Here is a 20,798-nt window from a genome sequence, read left to right on the forward strand (position 1 = left end):
ACCAGTAGCACCAGTAGGAGGACTAGCACCAGTAGGACTAGCACCAGTAGGAGGACTAGCACCAGTAGGAGGACTAGCACCAGTAGCACCAGTAGGAGGACTAGCACCAGTAGGAGGACTAGCATCAGTAGGAGGACTAGCACCAGTAGCACCAGTAGGAGGACTAGCACCAGTAGGAGGACTAGCACCAGTAGCACCAGTAGGAGGACTAGCACCAGTAGGAGGACTAGCACCAGTAGGAGGACTAGCACCAGTAGGAGGACTAGCACCAGTAGCACCAGTAGGACTAGCACCAGTAGGAGGACTAGCACCAGTAGGACCAGTAGGAGGACTAGCACCAGTAGGACTAGCACCAGTAGCACCAGTAGGAGGACTAGCACCAGTAGCACCAGTAGGAGGACTAGCACCAGTAGGAGGACTAGCACCAGTAGACTAGCACCAGTAGGAGGACTAGCACCAGTAGGAGGACTAGCACCAGTAGCACCAGTAGGAGGACTAGCACCAGTAGGAGGACTAGCACCAGTAGGACTAGCACCAGTAGCACCAGTAGGAGGACTAGCACCAGTAGGAGGACTAGCACCAGTAGGACCAGTAGGAGGACTAGCACCAGTAGCACCAGTAGGAGGACTAGCACCAGCAGGAGGACTAGCACCAGTAGGACTAGCACCAGTAGCACCAGTAGGAGGACTAGCACCAGTAGCACCAGTAGGACTAGCACCAGTAGCACCAGTAGGAGGACTAGCATCAGTAGGAGGACTAGCACCAGTAGGACCAGTAGGAGGACTAGCACCAGTAGGACTAGCACCAGTAGCACCAGTAGGAGGACTAGCACCAGTAGGAGGACTAGCACCAGTAGGAGGACTAGCACCAGTAGCACCAGTAGGAGGACTAGCACCAGTAGGAGGACTAGCACCAGTAGCACCAGTAGGAGGACTAGCACCAGTAGGAGGACTAGCACCAGTAGGACTAGCACCAGTAGGAGGACTAGCACCAGTAGGAGGACTAGCACCAGTAGCACCAGTAGGAGGACTAGCACCAGTAGCACCAGTAGGAGGACTAGCACCAGTAGGAGGACTAGCACCAGTAGCACCAGTAGGAGGACTAGCACCAGTAGGAGGACTAGCACCAGTAGGACTAGCACCAGTAGGAGGACTAGCACCAGTAGGAGGACTAGCACCAGTAGGAGGACTAGCACCAGTAGCACCAGTAGGAGGACCAGCACCAGTAGGAGGACTAGCACCAGTAGGACTAGCACCAGTAGGAGGACTAGCACCAGTAGGAGGACTAGCACCAGTAGCACCAGTAGGAGGACTAGCACCAGTAGCACCAGTAGGAGGACTAGCACCAGTAGGAGGACTAGCACCAGTAGGAGGACTAGCACCAGTAGGAGGACTAGCACCAGTAGGACTAGCACCAGTAGGAGGACTAGCACCAGTAGGAGGACTAGCACCAGTAGGAGGACTAGCATCAGTAGCACCAGTAGGAGGACTAGCACCAGTAGCACCAGTAGGAGGACTAGCACCAGTAGGAGGACTAGCACCAGTAGGAGGACTAGCACCAGTAGCACCAGTAGGAGGACTAGCACCAGTAGCACCAGTAGGACTAGCACCAGTAGCACCAGTAGGAGGACTAGCATCAGTAGGAGGACTAGCACCAGTAGGACCAGTAGGAGGACTAGCACCAGTAGGACTAGCACCAGTAGCACCAGTAGGAGGACTAGCACCAGTAGGAGGACTAGCACCAGTAGGAGGACTAGCACCAGTAGCACCAGTAGGAGGACTAGCACCAGTAGCACCAGTAGGAGGACTAGCACCAGTAGGAGGACTAGCACCAGTAGGAGGACTAGCACCAGTAGGAGGACTAGCACCAGTAGCACCAGTAGGACCAGCACCAGTAGGAGGACTAGCACCAGTAGGAGGACTAGCACCAGTAGCACCAGTAGGAGGACTAGCACCAGTAGGACTAGCACCAGTAGCACCAGTAGGAGGACTAGCACCAGTAGCACCAGTAGGAGGACTAGCACCAGTAGGAGGACTAGCACCAGTAGGACTAGCACCAGTAGGAGGACTAGCACCAGTAGGAGGACTAGCACCAGTAGCACCAGTAGGAGGACTAGCAGCAGTAGGAGGACTAGCACCAGTAGCACCAGTAGGAGGACTAGCACCAGTAGGAGGACTAGCACCAGTAGGACTAGCACCAGTAGCACCAGTAGGAGGACTAGCACCAGTAGGAGGACTAGCACCAGTAGGACCAGTAGGAGGACTAGCACCAGTAGGAGGACTAGCACCAGTAGCACCAGTAGGAGGACTAGCACCAGTAGGAGGACTAGCACCAGTAGCACCAGTAGGAGGACTAGCACCAGTAGGAGGACTAGCACCAGTAGCACCAGTAGGAGGACTAGCACCAGTAGGAGGACTAGCACCAGTAGCACCAGTAGCACCAGTAGGAGGACTAGCACCAGTAGGAGGACTAGCACCAGTAGCACCAGTAGGAGGACTAGCACCAGTAGGAGGACTAGCACCAGTAGGAGGACTAGCACCAGTAGGAGGACTAGCACCAGTAGCACCAGTAGGAGGACTAGCACCAGTAGGAGGACTAGCACCAGTAGGACTAGCACCAGTAGCACCAGTAGGAGGACTAGCACCAGTAGGACCAGTAGGAGGACTAGCACCAGTAGGAGGACTAGCACCAGTAGGAGGACTAGCACCAGTAGCACCAGTAGGAGGACTAGCACCAGTAGGAGGACTAGCACCAGTAGGAGGACTAGCACCAGTAGCACCAGTAGGAGGACTAGCACCAGTAGGAGGACTAGCACCAGTAGCACCAGTAGGAGGACTAGCACCAGTAGGAGGACTAGCACCAGTAGCACCAGTAGGAGGACTAGCACCAGTAGGAGGACTAGCACCAGTAGGAGGACTAGCACCAGTAGCACCAGTAGGAGGACTAGCACCAGTAGGAGGACTCAGTAGGAGGACTAGCACCAGTAGGAGGACTAGCACCAGTAGGAGGACTAGTAGGAGGACTAGCACCAGTAGGAGGACTAGCACCAGTAGCACCAGTAGGAGGACTAGCACCAGTAGGAGGACTAGCACCAGTAGCACCAGTAGGAGGACTAGCACCAGTAGGAGGACTAGCACCAGTAGGAGGACTAGCACCAGTAGCACCAGTAGGAGGACTAGCACCAGTAGGAGGACTAGCACCAGTAGGAGGACTAGCACCAGTAGCACCAGTAGGAGGACTAGCACCAGTAGGAGGACTAGCACCAGTAGCACCAGTAGGAGGACTAGCACCAGTAGGAGGACTAGCACCAGTAGGAGGACTAGCACCAGTAGGACCAGTAGGAGGACTAGCACCAGTAGCACCAGTAGGAGGACTAGCACCAGTAGGAGGACTAGCACCAGTAGCACCAGTAGGAGGACTAGCACCAGTAGGAGGACTAGCACCAGTAGCACCAGTAGGAGGACTAGCACCAGTAGGACTAGCACCAGTAGGAGGACTAGCACCAGTAGGAGGACTAGCACCAGTAGCACCAGTAGGAGGACTAGCACCAGTAGGAGGACTAGCACCAGTAGCACCAGTAGGAGGACTAGCACCAGTAGGACTAGCACCAGTAGGAGGACTAGCACCAGTAGCACCAGTAGGAGGACTAGCACCAGTAGGAGGACTAGCACCAGTAGGAGGACTAGCACCAGTAGAGGACTAGCACCAGTAGCACCAGTAGGAGGACTAGCACCAGTAGGACTAGCACCAGTAGGAGGACTAGCACCAGTAGGAGGACTAGCACCAGTAGCACCAGTAGGAGGACTAGCACCAGTAGGAGGACTAGCACCAGTAGGAGGACTAGCACCAGTAGCACCAGTAGGAGGACTAGCACCAGTAGGAGGACTAGCACCAGTAGCACCAGTAGGAGGACTAGCACCAGTAGGAGGACTAGCACCAGTAGGAGGACTAGCACCAGTAGGAGGACTAGCACCAGTAGCACCAGTAGGACTAGCACCAGTAGGAGGACTAGCACCAGTAGGACCAGTAGGAGGACTAGCACCAGTAGGACTAGCACCAGTAGCACCAGTAGGAGGACTAGCACCAGTAGCACCAGTAGGAGGACTAGCACCAGTAGGAGGACTAGCACCAGTAGGACTAGCACCAGTAGGAGGACTAGCACCAGTAGGAGGACTAGCACCAGTAGCACCAGTAGGAGGACTAGCACCAGTAGGAGGACTAGCACCAGTAGGACTAGCACCAGTAGCACCAGTAGGAGGACTAGCACCAGTAGGAGGACTAGCACCAGTAGGACCAGTAGGAGGACTAGCACCAGTAGCACCAGTAGGAGGACTAGCACCAGTAGGAGGACTAGCACCAGTAGGACTAGCACCAGTAGCACCAGTAGGAGGACTAGCACCAGTAGCACCAGTAGGACTAGCACCAGTAGCACCAGTAGGAGGACTAGCATCAGTAGGAGGACTAGCACCAGTAGGACCAGTAGGAGGACTAGCACCAGTAGGACTAGCACCAGTAGCACCAGTAGGAGGACTAGCACCAGTAGGAGGACTAGCACCAGTAGCACCAGTAGGAGGACTAGCACCAGTAGGAGGACTAGCACCAGTAGCACCAGTAGGAGGACTAGCACCAGTAGGAGGACTAGCACCAGTAGGACTAGCACCAGTAGGAGGACTAGCACCAGTAGGAGGACTAGCACCAGTAGCACCAGTAGGAGGACTAGCACCAGTAGCACCAGTAGGAGGACTAGCACCAGTAGGAGGACTAGCACCAGTAGCACCAGTAGGAGGACTAGCACCAGTAGGAGGACTAGCACCAGTAGGACTAGCACCAGTAGGAGGACTAGCACCAGTAGGAGGACTAGCACCAGTAGGAGGACTAGCACCAGTAGCACCAGTAGGAGGACTAGCACCAGTAGGAGGACTAGCACCAGTAGGACTAGCACCAGTAGGAGGACTAGCACCAGTAGGAGGACTAGCACCAGTAGCACCAGTAGGAGGACTAGCACCAGTAGCACCAGTAGGAGGACTAGCACCAGTAGGAGGACTAGCACCAGTAGGAGGACTAGCACCAGTAGGAGGACTAGCACCAGTAGGACTAGCACCAGTAGGAGGACTAGCACCAGTAGGAGGACTAGCACCAGTAGGAGGACTAGCATCAGTAGCACCAGTAGGAGGACTAGCACCAGTAGCACCAGTAGGAGGACTAGCACCAGTAGGAGGACTAGCACCAGTAGGAGGACTAGCACCAGTAGCACCAGTAGGAGGACTAGCACCAGTAGCACCAGTAGGACTAGCACCAGTAGCACCAGTAGGAGGACTAGCATCAGTAGGAGGACTAGCACCAGTAGGACCAGTAGGAGGACTAGCACCAGTAGGACTAGCACCAGTAGCACCAGTAGGAGGACTAGCACCAGTAGGAGGACTAGCACCAGTAGGAGGACTAGCACCAGTAGCACCAGTAGGAGGACTAGCACCAGTAGCACCAGTAGGAGGACTAGCACCAGTAGGAGGACTAGCACCAGTAGGAGGACTAGCACCAGTAGGAGGACTAGCACCAGTAGCACCAGTAGGAGGACTAGCACCAGTAGGAGGACTAGCACCAGTAGCACCAGTAGGAGGACTAGCACCAGTAGGAGGACTAGCACCAGTAGGAGGACTAGCACCAGTAGGAGGACTAGCACCAGTAGGACTAGCACCAGTAGCACCAGTAGGAGGACTAGCACCAGTAGGACTAGCACCAGTAGCACCAGTAGGAGGACTAGCACCAGTAGCACCAGTAGGAGGACTAGCACCAGTAGGAGGACTAGCACCAGTAGGAGGACTAGCACCAGTAGGACTAGCACCAGTAGCACCAGTAGGAGGACTAGCACCAGTAGGAGGACTAGCACCAGTAGGAGGACTAGCACCAGTAGCACCAGTAGGACTAGCACCAGTAGGAGGACTAGCACCAGTAGGAGGACTAGCACCAGTAGCACCAGTAGGAGGACTAGCACCAGTAGGAGGACTAGCACCAGTAGCACCAGTAGCACCAGTAGGAGGACTAGCACCAGTAGGAGGACTAGCACCAGTAGGAGGACTAGCACCAGTAGCACCAGTAGGAGGACTAGCACCAGTAGGACTAGCACCAGTAGCACCAGTAGGAGGACTAGCACCAGTAGGAGGACTAGCACCAGTAGCACCAGTAGGAGGACTAGCATCAGTAGGAGGACTAGCACCAGTAGGAGGACTAGCACCAGTAGCACCAGTAGGAGGACTAGCACCAGTAGGAGGACTAGCACCAGTAGCACCAGTAGGAGGACTAGCACCAGTAGGAGGACTAGCACCAGTAGCACCAGTAGGAGGACTAGCACCAGTAGGAGGACTAGCACCAGTAGGAGGACTAGCACCAGTAGCACCAGTAGGAGGACTAGCACCAGTAGGAGGACTAGCACCAGTAGCACCAGTAGGAGGACTAGCACCAGTAGGAGGACTAGCACCAGTAGCACCAGTAGGAGGACTAGCACCAGTAGGAGGACTAGCACCAGTAGCACCAGTAGGAGGACTAGCACCAGTAGGAGGACTAGCACCAGTAGGAGGACTAGCACCAGTAGCACCAGTAGGAGGACTAGCACCAGTAGGAGCCGGGGCAGCCCCACAGTGCAGGGCTAGTGCCTAGGTCGAGGGCACGAGGGCAGGAGTATTGTTACATGTCTTTTTTTGGGGGTGGGCGGAAACGTGACACGTGAACACGGGGAGAACACGCTAAAGGCTCATTTATGCTCGACGTACGGACGTAATTGTACGCGTCCGTTTCTAACGTTGTTACCGTCACTGCTCACATACTTCCATGCGTCCTTTACGTTGGCATAGATGTTAACCAATACATCCACTAGGGGGCAGCGCAGAGTCAAAAGTTTATGACAACAAACCATAGACTGTAAAAAGAAAACAACAAACATGGCGACTATGGAGGAGGTCTTGATTATGTACATAATAAATAAAAGAAGAAAACGGGCTCGTTGTAAGAGGCGGTGGTCGGTAAGGCCGTCGTCGTCTTCTTCTTCTGTCTCACACTGGCTCTAGGCTCCGTATCGGGTAGTGACGGCAACAGCGCCCCCACGGCTTCCGGTGGTACTGCTCCGTTTGGTGCGTATCCGTAAGCTTTGTGGAAACGGTCGAAAAACGGACGAAATGAACGCAGAGTACGGACGAAAGGCTCCGTCCGTATCCGTATGCGTATTTAACGTTGAGCATAAATGAGCCTTTACTCCACAGAGAAGGTCCTCCTCCTGCTGTGTCATGTCATGTAAATGCGATGTAATTTTGCATATTTAAATGTTTCAGTGACACACTCCCACCCCAATGCCCACATCCCCCCCCCCCACACCGTGCTGCGGCGCTAAGGCCCAGCTCTGCAGCTCTGCAGCTCTGGATAAGGAAGTGCAAGATTATCACCAACCGAATTTGCATTGAATTGAACACCAGGAGGGATTGTGTGAGACTGTGGGGCTGATGAACCTCAGGTGAGGGAAGGACGTCATCGGGGCGGAGACGGGGGATTAGGAATGTGCTGAAGATGAGAGAGAGGGCGTGTCCCGGGAGGTAGCATGAGACTGAGCTCACTATGAACAAATGAGTTCTCAGAGTTCTATTAAACATCCAAAGTGAAAGACAAAGACAATCTGTTTAATAGGTTAAGGCAGGGATGGGCAACTTGACTAAGAGGGCCCAGATTTTTCATGATCACCATCAGAGGGCCACATGACCGCGCTCTTCACCTAATCCGATATGAGAGAAGCTACAAAATAATTCAAAATAAGAACAAATGATGTCTAGATATGTCTTTATCAGTGGTGGCTGGTGATGAAAGTTGTTGGTGTGGGATAGTCGTGATCTGGGGGTCCTCCCCCAGAAAACTTTGAATTTGGTAGATGTGATTTCCTGTATTCTGGTGCATTCTGGGGATGGCCACTACCTAAAAATTAATTCAGATTCATAGCCTATGTATGTTAACTGAACCAACATACATTCATTTCACATATGGCCCGCGGACCACCAGTTGTCCATCCCTGGGTTAAGGGATGTTACCTGAGGTATTAGGTTAAAGGTGCCCTGACATGCCACCAGGTGTGGTGTGATTAGCCGTTACAAGCCGTTTTGGAAATCTGCCATCATCAAAAGGGGCAGAAAGTGGGCGTGTCCACCTAGATGTGTGCTGGATAGATCAGTCTATCAGCCTACCCAGTGGACTGTAGCACACGTTGCTCATCTATCTGTCACAGATCTAGGTGGACACCTGTGATGCGTTAAGGGGCTGATTTCCAAAATGGCTTGTAACGGCTAATCACACCACACCTGGTGGCCCGTCATGGCACCTTTAAGGTTAGGTTTTGTGTTAGATGGTTAGGTATTAGGTGTGTAGGCAAGTCTAAGTCACGGTAATAACTGTGTGTTTGTTGACTGACCAAAGAGTGTACTTTATCATTTCTTATTTTGGTGAAGTAAAGTGGAAAAAATATGAATGGTAGCTAATAGTTAGTATAATCTTCATACTACAGCCTCTGTTTCGTGTCAGGATCTTGTATCCCCCTTTGCGCTTAACATTAACCTTTATGTAAAAGGTACAGTTTTATATTATCTATCTAACACATGTTGCTTCCTGGATTAATATTTGTCCATATGCATTGATATTGCCGCCTTTAGCTTTTCTTTTATCATTTTTTTTATTCTAAAACAATATTTATTGTAAATCATTCTTACTTTACTCATTAAGTTGTAGGATAAATGAGCCAGGTTCCAGTCCCTCTACATGCATGGTACACCATCCACATCCAGAGCCTCACTGTTTGAATCCCTACAGAACATGCATTACACGCACAGGTACAACTGCCTAAAATACCAAAACAGTTGACAACAATAACGTGAGCTAATAACTTACCTGAGGTCTAACAAACCAAAACATTTGAAGATTAGAACGTAACGCTTTCACACTGGGTGTGCAGCTCAGCTACAACTAACAAATGATCTCTGGAAAACTCTGTAGTAGCTTCCGTGTTTGTTTTAAACAAAACTAACCCACACATTGATTTATAATTGTTTTATTATAAATCAAGTTTCAAACTAGGAAGCTACTACAGAGGGTTTTTATCAGATAAGTTAAAGGCTTTCATAGTACCGATTTATAACATTTAATTATGAATCGATACTTTGTAAGCCTTTAACTCATCAGATAACTCATCAGATAAACAGACTATTTCACTTTTCTAGGGATGTGCTATTCATGAACGATTACTTATTTCTGAACAAACCTTTTGAGCGATCCGGTACGTACGATTGGTATCTGCGAGTGAGACATCACGTCTGTGATCCGGGCCGTACGACCCCTACCATATGTTTCTGTGAGCGGATCGTTCATTTCGTTCTTGGTTTGGCGCATGCTCATCACTTTATAGGGACCCTTTTTCTATGTGGTGTTTAAATGTGAGTACTAAAGTAGATCCTCAGACACATTGTTTTTTCATGTGCCAAAATAAACCTAGTATAATGACAATGTTGGCTATATCGTGTACTTTGTCGACTTGTCTACTGCTTAAAAACAAATTTGAACGTAGACCCCTACGTCTTTACTGTGTTACCGTATATCACCCAGTGTATGGGCCGGCACATTGTACTACAGTATTTGACACACATTATAGACCCCTTAGTATCAGCCCAACAGCTTCAAAAATTGCTGAAAATTTAGTTTGTGATCAGCTAGTCTCTTATTTAAATAAAGGTGAATTTACTCTACACCCAATGCACTTTAGTTTCCGAAAGCATCATTCGACAGAAGTGGGTATCGACTTATTTTAAACAAATCTAAAGTTTCTTGATAAATGTGGCGTTGTCTAAGCCGTATTTTCCAATTTTAAGAAAACATTTGACCCAGTTGATAGCTACTGTTAACTTCCTATTTAAATAAGAGGAAACGATGTTCAAGAAGAGGGTGATACGTGTTCCTCATTTGCTTGTTGTACAGCAGGGCTCCTTCAGGGGTTTATTTAGTATTCAGTATGTATTAATGATCTTCCTCAAGTATATCCAGATGATACTGGGATCTAAAGAACGTGATGCAGCCGAACAGACCGCTGCAATGACCCAGGCATTGATTGTCTAGCTGAAGCATGCTTCAGTATATTTCACAGCGAGGATCAGCAATTCCGCTCATCCTGACATTTCAATTCATGGTGAAGTCATTACATCTGTGACACATGCCACAAACTAGGCTTAAAATATATATATATATATATATATATATATATAGTCATACTTCAGATATTTTGGGTTTAAATCTGATTTCTAAGAGCATCAGGCACCAATTGTTTTCGTCGCTGCAAAGCTTTTTGTACACAGCATGAATTTCCCCCATCGGTCTTATTGCATAACAACTTGGTCACGGGCAAGTGTGTCTCCACCCAAGCGTCCTCGTCTGTCAGGCGCTATAGGGGTAAGGCAAGGTAAGGATTTGACTGAATGCAAATGTGACCCTCGATAAAGTTTACCTGAGTTCGCTAAGATGCTCATCAGCACCACACAGACCGATGACGATGATGACCGTCGATGACCAAGTCAAAGCAATTTATTGTTTGTTTTTTTATTGTTACTCGATTCTTGGGACCACGCTGATGCATAATCTCAACTCAACTTCTCCGCTTTTTCCACACAGAGCCTTCTGGGTCAAACCCTTGAGGCACTTCTTTCACATGAATGTAATACTGTCACTTTGCGTGGCTATATTGCAGTAAACCACTACATTTTAAATGCTTATTTAACTGGACAGCACATTAAAACACTAATGAAATAAAGTGGCACAGAAAGCAGCTTTCCATAGCAGCAGCTCCTCCTACAACACAACTCTGTCGGCGTGGTAGCTTCATCGTCAGTCTCTCACTAGACCTCCTCCAGATCAGAGGAGGTCAGAGGAGGAGATCTCAAGGCCTTTGGATGGGTGACAGCTGGGGTCACAACCCTACCCACCAACCCCCAGAGTTAGGAGGAATCTGTGAGAGGAGGGGACAGGCGACCGGCCTCCAGCCCACCAGGGGGTCTGTCTGAAACACTTGCTCTGGTCCCAGTCCCCTCACAGGAGGCCAAAGGCTGGTGGCCATGAACCAGACAGGAAGGAGGTCATCCAACCAGATCCTGTTAAAGTTCACATTCAAGGCCTTTTCAGTGTCTGGTGCCATTTGACCAGAACATGGGACTACAGCTCCATGTTACTGAGTATCTACTGATGCAATATACAATTCAAATGATGGATAATCTATTGCATGCATCCATAAATGGTATTTGGTGTGTTGGCTATGAGGAAAGTGAGGCAATCTATCTCTCGATTTTTTTAAAAGGATATGTGTGGACTGGTCCATGAGGAACCGTGATACTCTACTGCCACCTAGTGGTGACTACGAGGTAAATCCTGCTCTGGTTAACTATTTGAACAATGATGTTACACTGATAGTTGAACCAGGTGTGTTGCGTTTGATTGTTGATTAAGAAATATCAGATGAGCGGCAGGGCTGTTTATGGACCGTACGTTGCATCGCAGATTCTTCGGGTAACTTTTAGCATATTAACTACACACTGTTACAGGTTGTTACATTTACATTGAGGGCATTTTGCAGACGCTTTCATCCAAAGCAATTTGTAACAGTGCATACACACATTCACACACCAATGGCGGAATCTACCCCGCAGGGCGACAGCCAGCCCGTCAGGATCAGTCAGGGTGAGGCGTCTCGCTCACACTGGCGGAGCCAGGGGGTGGCCGGCCATGGCCCCCCCCCATCCGCAGAATCTCGGCCACCCCATTGGCCACCCCAAGCACCACATCACAGCCGTCAAAACTATTGACGGCTGTGGAAACATATTGTACAACGCTAGTTGTACACGCCACGGTTGGACCCTTTAGCCGCACGCAAACACCCATCTGAATTTAATGGAGCAAGCCCATGGACGGACGACCTACTAGGGAGGGTCAGAATATTCGATTATTAGATTATTCGTTCCCGAGGGTCAAAGCCGATTTTTAACATTTGGACCGTTAACATTTTTTCCCATTCAAACAAGAATTAACGGAGGGAACTAATGTTGGTTCTGTAGAATTATTAGTTTTTTTTTATTATTATTAATCATGTACAGAAAAACAATATACACAATACACAAGCATGCATATATATATATATATATATATGCATACAACACAAACACTGATCACTGTTTGTTTTTTTGCGTTTAAGATATTGAGTGATTTCTTGCCAATGATCCACGGCTGCCTTTGTGAATGTCGGCATCGAATAATCGATTATTCGTTCATACCACCCACTGATTATTCGACCATGAAAAATGTGAGTTATTCACATCCCTAGGACCTACCTAAAAGCAAGCACAGCTCATGAATGCCTGGTACAGACCTGACCTGACACTGGGAAGTCTTAGGAAACCAACCCAAAACAGTAAGGTATGACATCATAACGGATGTTGAAAATGTCTTCTACTAACTGTGACTATCCTACCCATGACTGTAAATATTTTGCGAAGTTTAGAAACAAGCTAACTCGGAGGAGCAAACTGTTAGGATTGCTATATGCTATGCTGTATTTGGGGTCATCCCTATGTTCCCCGGGTCCTATGTTCCCCGCTTTGTATGTGACCAGGGAGCGAATGTGTTTTTCGTAGGTGGAATCCGGAAGAATCATGAATATTAGGGTTACGGTTAGGGTGAGGGTTAGGGTTAGGGTTACGGTTAGGGTTAGGAGTCAGCGTGTGAGTTTTCCTGACAGGCTGCCTGTCCAATCCTAGCGCTTGAGGTGGGACTTTTTCCGGATTCCGCCTACGAAAAACACAGTCGCGACCGGGGAACATAGGACCCGGGGAGCATAGGTACGCTCCCCTGTATTTGACTAACTACTTTGCTGGTCTTACAAACTTTGTACGGTGTTTTAATATCTTTTTTTTTTGTAACTTTAGACCGATTTTCGATGTATCTAGGTAATTGCTGTTAACTGCTATTGTTGCCAGGACTTGTTATGATTGTGTCAGGTATATACGGTATATGCTGCTTTTTGGAAAGGTTTATCATTTTTTTAAAAAAGGCCATCTCCTTGCTACCACCTCTCAACCCATGTTCTATCTCGTAGAAAACTTTAATTTTAAAATTTAAAGTCATAGATGTAATTGCACCTTATAAGGTTAAAACGATTCCTGGAAAGCAAAAGGCACACTGGAGAAAAGCTGCTTTTGTAACAGCCCAGAAAAAAATAATAATTCAACAAAAGGGACAATGCAGCGCACATCATTACATACACAATTATCACAGTCAATTCCATAACAATGTGGATGTAGACGTGTTGAAGGTTTCTAGCCAGTTGGCTAATTTGCCGCCCCAGTCCCTGCTCAGACCTCTCTAAAAAAGATAATCCAAATATAATTCATAAAATAACTCAATAGTGTGAGTTACACAGTCATGAGTTACCACATGAGCAGTACACTGTATGCATGTGTGCATAAACTTAAAGACATAAAGAACATCACAGAACAACACAAACCCCAAACGCCCAGCCGCTCACACCCGCTCACCTACACCCATCCCCACAGTGAGGGGCCACTACCCAGACCCCCACAGTGAGGGGCCCGGGCCCCTACCCAGACCCCCACAGTGAGGGCCACTACCCAGACCCCCACAGTGAGGGGCCCCTACCCAGACCCCCACAGTGAGGGGCCCCTACCCAGACCCCCACAGTGAGGGCCACTACCCAGACCCCCACAGTGAGGGGCCACTACCCAGACCCCCACAGTGAGGGCCACTACCCAGACCCCCACAGTGAGGGGCCACTACCCAGACCCCCACAGTGAGGGGCCACTACCCAGACCCCCACAGTGAGGGCCACTACCCAGACCCCCACAGTGAGGGGCCACTACCCAGACCCCCACAGTGAGGGCCACTACCCAGACCCCCACAGTGAGGGGCCACTACCCAGACCCCCACAGTGAGGGGCCCCTACCCAGACCCCGCCCCGTGGGGTGAGCCCTGGCAGTCATGTGCGAACAGCCAGGCATCTGGCACAGACATCATTCCAAAAATGGGTCCCTATCACTGAAAAACTTGACTGGCCGTAAGTTGTTTTGCGCCCCTCTGCTATGCAGTTGCCACCCACTGCTCCCCTTGTGGTCACTCTCCTTGTATTTATTTTTGTCACGAAAGGACAGAGTACGGCGGGAGCTAGATTATTTGCGCATTTAAAAGTCAAATTTTCAGTGCCTGTTTGTATAATGATATGATGGGTTTGACTGTTGTCTGGGAGGCTTGGCCCCATACAGTAACACAGTAAGATAAGTGAGAGAGTATCATAGCATGAGAAAACAGTAAAGCTGCCTTGACAGGTATATGATGCCTTATTATTCTGAAAGAGTTCAGGTTTGTCTGGACACTCTTGCCTAGTTTGTTAATGTCTTTATTGAATTTGAGTTGGGAGTCCAAAATAATACCTAAAAATGTAAATTCATCAACGGCCGCGGCCCAAACTTAAGAGAGTAAAACACAGCGCCCCCCAGAGGGCCACAAAAAACTTTCAGTTTTGCACCTGTGGGCCGCAAGGGCCGCGAGACTGCGTGCAGCTTTCGACCACGTGGTGGCGGTAATGCACCACTCAGTTTTTTGTTTTTTTTAGTCAATGTATCTTTATTACCACTCAGTTGTTTAACAAGCGCCAATACACAGAGATGAAGCGGCAAAAATTGAGAAGTTTTTAAACAGAAAAAATGAAGACGAACGTCCTGCCAACCCCCCCACCCAAAAGACAAAGTTTTTACGGAAATACAATCTCGACTTCATTAAATACGGTTTCGTAAATGGAGGAACAGAGGCAGTGCCAAAAGCCCAGTGTGTGGAGTGTGGGCTAATGCTGTCCAACGAAGCCCTCAAGCCCTCAAAACTACAGCGGCATCTAGAGACCAAGCACCCAATTCTTGTGGGAAAGCCAGTGGAATATTTTAAGAGGAAGGAAAGTGGGCTGCAGATGCAGAAAAGGTCTGTCGTGTCACTGACAAGCAACTCTAAATGTGCATTGAAAGCGAGCTACCTCGTAGCCAGACGTGTGGCACAGAGTAAGAAAGCATTCACCATAGCGGAGGAGTTGGTTCTGCCTGCCGCTGTTGATATGTGCCGTGAGATGGTCGGAGAGGCCGCTGCAAAAAAGCTGCTGACCATCCTACTCTCAAACGACACTGTGAGTCACCGTATCGCGGACATGGCCTCAGACATACAGCATCAACTTATAGAAAGAATAAAAAGTAGCCCTTTTTTTTCTTTGCAATTAGACGAGTCCACGGATGTCACGAATGCTGCACTGCTGCTTGTTTTTGTTCGCTATCGCTGGGAATTATTAATTAAGTAATTTGCACGAAGACATACTGTTTTGTGGAGAGCTACCAACACGAACTACGGCTCAGGAATGTTTCCACTGCATGGATAACTACTTCACTGAGAACGGCCTGGACTGGCAGAACTGTGTCGGGGTGTGCAGTGACGGTGCAGCATCAATGACTGGCAGGCATCGTGGTGTCATTAGACAGATCCTTGATCGTGCACCAGAAGCTAAATGGACACACTGTTTTCTCCACCGTGAAAGCCTTGCAGCAAAAAAGATGTCACCAGACCTCCACCAGGTGATGGATGTAAGTGTGAAAACCATAAACTTTATTAAAAACAATGCTATGAACTCCAGATGTTTTACTAAGCTTTGTGAGGACATAGCAGATCATGTCCAACTGCTATATCACAGTGAAGTGAGATGGCTTTCAAGAGGACTGGTCCTCAATCGTTTGTTTGAACTGAGGAATGAGGTCTTCTCTTTTCTCAGTGAGAAAAAATCTCATCTTGTACATTACTATGCTGACACAATGTTCACAGCAAAACTTGCCTACCTCTGTGACATTTTTTCACTACTGAACCAACTGAACACCTCACTTCAAGGAAGAAACAGCAACATATTTTGTGTTGCGGACAAAGTTGAAGCTTTCAAGAGGAAACTTGCTTTGTGGACCAAGAGGGCCCAGGAAAAGAGGATGGACATGTTTCCACTTTTGTCTGACATTTTGGAAAACTGCCCTCAGGTGAAGATCAGCGACTCAGTCTCCCAGCACCTCTCACAACTGGCAGAGAAATTTGGTGACTACTTTCCTGAGGATCCCAGAGAGGGAAACATGTGGATTTTGGACCCATTTTCAGTGGATCCCACTGCAAATGATGTTGCTTTGCCCTCACACCTGGAATCCCAGCTTCTGGAAGTTTCCACTGACAGCACTTTAAAGCTGCAGTGGGGCAAACTGGACCTGGGCTCATTCTGGATTGCTGTCTCAAAGGAGTACCCATGTTTTGCACTGAGGGCTGTGAAACTCCTTCTCCCGTTCACAACTACGTACCTGTGTGAATCAGGATTCTCCATTGTGGCCACAACTAAGACCAAAGCCTGAAACAGACTCAGAGCAACACTGGAGTCTACTCTGAGAGTGAGCCTTTCTCCCATTCCACCCAGACTGGATCTGACTATGTCTCAGAGGCAGGCCCAAGTGTCTCATTAAGAGGTCAAGATAAAAAGGGAGTTGTATTATTGTTGTTATTGTTGTTCATTGTTGTTATTATTTGTGTCATTGTTCATTTGTCACAGAGATAAAGATTATTCTGGTTCTGCCATGCAAAAATGGAGACTGCTGAAGCAATTTTCAAATGGCTTTGCAGATTATAAGGCTATAGTTTCATTTGCACTTTATTTCAATTTCATTTACAGTTTATTTATTTAATTTAAAAATAGATTTATATTATTTGAATGCATTTATTTTATCACCCCCTTTTATTGATTGATTGATTATATATATATATATATATATATATATAATTTTTTATTAATTTAAAGTAAAATCCTAATGGTGGTCTTTTTTTTATTATTATTTAAAAGCCTGACTTGATCCTTGAAATTTTTTCTTGTCACAGCTTGATTTGGTTCAGGAATTATCAGCCTGTTCGGTGTCTTGATACAGTATGTGTAGGTTTACATACACATGTTTAATAAAAGTATTTGTGATGATCCCATTTTATCATTTCATTTTATTTGATAAGGTTTTTGCTTGTTAAACAGTTAGTGGATTTGGTTTATTATTGAATACAAATCAAACCGAGAGTGAGGTCAATTAAACCTATACAGTGTTAATATTTAATGGGCCCCGGGCCACTTTGTACTATAAAAATTGGGCCTCAAGGTCAAAAAGGTTAAGAACCCCTGCTCTATGGCATCTTTGTCTATTTTGATAGTACACTTGGCTTTCCCTCTTATGGAGAAGCACATGTCTTTGAGCCACTGGGATATACCCTCCATTTCCTTGGTCAGGATCTTTGCTGCTGCACTTGGTGTCCTAGCTGGTGCATAAATAACTGTATCGTCAGCATACATTTGACAGTTAGCTGACTGACAGCATGTTGGTAAATTGTTTATATATAAACTAAAGAGCAGAGGCCCCAAGATGGAGCCCTGTGGGATACCCATTGTGGATTGTAGTGGCGTTGAGAGTTCAGTGTTTATTTGAACACATTGCTCTCTATGCTCCAGATATGATGCAAACCAGCCGATAGAATGTTCAGAGAAGTTGAAGGTGGTGAGTTTGTTCAAGAGTATATTGTGGTTCTTGATGTTCATGGTAAGATAGCAGTTCAACTTTGTTTTACTACAGCAGAGTACACCACAGGGTGGCAACAGCTCAAGATAGGAATCATGGCGGGATGTACAATCTCCCCACTCACCTTCACAATGGCGATGGAGGTCATTATCAGGGCCTCTAAGTGGGTAGTGGGTGGGGAGAAGTTGCAGGGAGGGCCACGCCTCCCCCCAATTAGGGCTTTTATGGACGACATGACAACCATGACGTCAACCGCTCCGTGCACCAGCAGGTTGCTGGACAAGTTAAATAGCAATCTGCAATGGGATAGAATGAAGGTGAAGCCAAGTAAGTCTAGGAGTCTCTCAATCGTTAAAGGGAAGGTAGTAGATAAGAAGTTTGCTATAAATGAAGAGGTGATGCCTACAGTTCTGGAGAAGCCAGTGAAGAGTCTGGGAAGGTGGTATGATGCAAGCCTTAGTGATAGATTACAGGTTGAAGAATTGAGACAGGAAACTAGACAAGGTATTGCAAAAATAGACAAGTCAGGGCTGCCAGGTACGCGTAAGTTGTGGTGTCTGCAGTTTGGTTTATTGCCTGTCCAGTCTCTGACCCAGTGCTACGTGGAAGATGTTGGGTGGCAGGGAATTACTCACGGGAGGAAGAGAGTGAGGTTGGAGGGGAAACACGTACAATGGATCTGCCGGTCTGGATCGATATCCACTGTGGACTCCGGCGCCGTCTTCCAGCTGGAAGCATCCAGCACCACACTCCACATCAGCTTGCATGCTCCCGGGCCCGGTTCACTTTTCTCCTCGACCGAAGGGTTATTTTTCATTCACGAAACTTCCTCTCCCGTTCTCCAGAGTCAACCCCATCTTCTCCTGTCTCCCACGCTCACTCGCCGACCGCCTCTTCCGCCTCTCTTCCGTATCCTCTTCCCACTCCAAGAAAATGTATTTGTACTATTGTTTTGTATCTTATGCTGTATCTTATTTGACATTTTGTGCTTTGGCAATGTGAATGTAGGCCTAATATGTCAATGCCAATAAAGTCCTTTGAATCTGAATCTTGATAGATTATTAGGCTTAAAGGTAAAGAAACTGTTTTTTTTTTAATTAAAAGTACATTTTGAATGACTTGCCATAGAAAGACTTGTCTTTAATCATCTCCATAATGTTATTAACAGTATGACACTATGCATCTCTATCTCCCTCTATAGGAGTTTTTCTCCTCGTTTTCTCTCTACTTTGATTCTAATCTCATTAACTCAAAATGTGTGTTTAATGAAACATGTCAAATATGTTAAAAACCTCAATAATTATTTAAAAAGTCAGTTAATCTATACATTAATATAGATGTATAATAATACTTAGAAAAATATTTAACATATATAAACTGTATTATTAGATTGACCCTATAGATTATAACATTACATTATTACATTATTATTTAAATGTTGTTACTATTGGAACTGTCAACATTATTTTAATTCCTTTATAAATGTTGCTATTATGAAGACAATTTCTAACACTTATATTTTAACTGTAAACTCCCATACAGTTATCCCCATACTCCCATACTCTTTCGAGGCTTAAGGTGCCACCATGCAGGCTGCCTGCAGCCGTGGCAGGACAGCCCTATCCCTGGGCATCATGAAGTCTAGAGGAGTCATGACACCCCTGATCAAACGGAACACCCCCATCCCCACCAAACAGACTCAGACCTTCCTCATCTACAACAACAACAAGCCCAGGGTCCTGATCCAGGTCTTTGAAGGAGAGAGAGCCATGACCGAGGACAACAAGCTGCTGGGGGAGTTGGAGCTGTCGGGAATCCCGCCCGCTCCGAGAGGGGTTCCTTGGATCGAGGTCACCTTCGACATCAACAAAGACGGCATTCTGAAAGTGTCTGCTGTGGACAAGAGCACGGGCGAACCAATCACCATCACCAACAAAGGCCGCCTGAGCAAGGAAGACATGGAGAGGATGGTGCAGGAAGCAGACCGATACAAAGTAGAAGACGAGCAACAGAGGGAGAAGATAGAGGCCAAGAACGCCCTGGAGTCTTACGCCTTCGACATGAAGAGCAGCCTGCAGGAGGACAACCCGAAGGACAGAGTGAGTGAGGAGGACAGGAAGAAGGTGGAGGAGAAGTGTGAGCAGGCCATCCTCTGGCTGGAGAACAACCAGCAAGCGGAGAAAGAGGAGTACCAACACCAGCTGAAGGAGTTGGAGGACCTGTGGAACGACATCATCCCCATGCTGTACCTGGGGGGGCAAAGACCAGAGCCAATAACATTGGCACTTTTAAATCTTCGATCTCTAAAAGAACCGTCTCTTGTTTTCACAAGAGACGGTTTGATTTAAAAAAATATTTGCTTTATGTTTTTAACTGAAACCTGGCTTAACGACGAAACTGCTGTCAAAAATTTGAAAGAGTCTTGTCCAATTGGTTTCACCTCTCAACACGTCAATAGACCAGTTGAAAAAGGAAAAAAGGGTGGGATCGCCGTTATTTATTCTGAAAGATATTCAGTATCTGAGCCAATTCAATTTGGCGATTTTTCATCGTTTGAATACTTAGCATTGAGGATCAACCAGCCTGAAAACACACTCATTGTGACGGTCTATCGGCCGCCCAGTGGTTCTAAATTAGACTTCTATTCTCAGTTTGGAAAAATGTTGTCCAATATATGTTCTGAATATGATAAAATCATTATAGTTGGGGATTTTAATTTTCCTGAACCTTGTGAAGATTTCCTGAAGCTTTTTCGAAAGTTTGATCAGCATGTGAAAGATCGCACCCACAAGCTAGGAAATACACTGGATTTAGTTTTTTCTAAGGGTATCGATCTAAGAATTTCATCCATTAACCCTGTCACTTTTTCTGATCATTATTGTATCCGTTTTACCTACAATCCATTCAACCAGCCTTCATATACCACCAGCTTAAAACATGACCCTGACAATTTCCAAGACAAATGAAGATTGTTTCAGGATTTTAAGACGATGTAAGACACTTGCCTGGCCAGCAGCTCCGAATAAAGAGTACACACAGCCCACCACGTGTTGGTGGGTGCTGGTGTAACAGGGTGTAATATCCCTTTAATTATAATTACACAAAATTGCCTTT

This window comes from Micromesistius poutassou (genome assembly GCF_964030765.1).
Source record: "Micromesistius poutassou genome assembly, chromosome: 16".
NCBI classification, from domain to species: Eukaryota; Metazoa; Chordata; class Actinopteri; order Gadiformes; family Gadidae; genus Micromesistius; species Micromesistius poutassou.